A 1261-nucleotide genomic window follows, 5' to 3' on the forward strand; every position below is an offset into this window, starting at 1 on the left:
CTGCATAACCAAAGTATCAAGGGTTCCAATCCTGGCCAAGGGCATGTACCTGGGTTCCAGGTTCAAACCCCGGTCCCAGTTGTGGACCTAGTGGGAGGAAACCTATGGATGTGTCCCTCTCACATAAATGTTTCTCTCTCTCTCCCTCCCTCCAGCCCTTCCACTCTCTTTAAATATCAAGGCAAACAATATCCTCCCAAGAGGATTGATAAACAACAACAAAAAGAAATGTGAAAGTTTACCCCAGGCTTTCCCTGTGTTTATCCCACTGCAGCTGCCTACCCAGAGGTCTGCTGCTTCTCAGTGCTTATGGATGGTGTCTTCCCTGTGTCTGTCTCACAGTAGGAAGTGCTCTTGGATCCAGGCAGGATGTAGTTTTGACATCAGAGTTAGATTTTAGGGGGTCTCGAGGAGAATGTGTGTTTGAGGGTCAGAAAGAAATCTGAGATGTGGGAGCTTGGAGAGACACAGGAAGAGTAGCAGATGATGAAGGCACAGAGGAAGACATTTTGTTTAATAGCCCTGTAGACTAGGGCAAGACGGTTGGATCTCTCCGAGATGCCGAGAAAAGCACGTCAGGTTTTAAGCAAGAGAGAGACAAATGGCATGTACTTTAAAAAATGACTGCTATTTGGAGAATGGATGCTGGTGAGCAAAGAGGGAAAGAACCAGGCGAGCTACACCACTTTTGCAATATTGAAGGTATTAAATGAAAGTGGTTTGGGCTGCAGTGGTGGGACTGGAGATAGTGAGACATGATGGGATTGCAGGGGTGTTTTGAAGGTACTGATAAGATTTTCTGAAGGACTGCATGAAAGATGTGGTGGAAAATTAGGGAGTTAAGCATGCTGACAGGGGTTTTGTGTTGAGCCACTGGGTGAACAAAGTTGCAATTTCCTGAGATGGAGAAGATTGGGGGAGTGAGCAGATGTTTGCAGAAAATTCAGGACATGTTAAATTTTAGAAATGTTAGGCTTGGGATACCTATGGGACATCCATGTGTGTAGCTCATTCTATTTATCAAAATGGGAGTCATTAGCATTTATATGAATTGTACAGACTCAGGACTGATGTGTCAGTAGAGAAGAAGTTTAGGGACTGAGCCAGGGAGCACTCTGGTGTGTAGCCAATGGGGAATCTCTAGCACAGCAGGCTGAGGAGCTTTTCCGGGAGAACATGGCGACACAGAGGACAAGCAAGGAAGTATTTCAAGAAGCATGGAGCAATTAAAGTGGGTCGAGTGCTAAGAGGTTGGGTGGCG

The sequence above is a fragment of the Myotis lucifugus genome, unplaced genomic scaffold (genome assembly GCF_000147115.1).
Source record: "Myotis lucifugus unplaced genomic scaffold, Myoluc2.0 scaffold_2, whole genome shotgun sequence".
NCBI classification, from domain to species: domain Eukaryota; kingdom Metazoa; phylum Chordata; class Mammalia; order Chiroptera; family Vespertilionidae; genus Myotis; species Myotis lucifugus.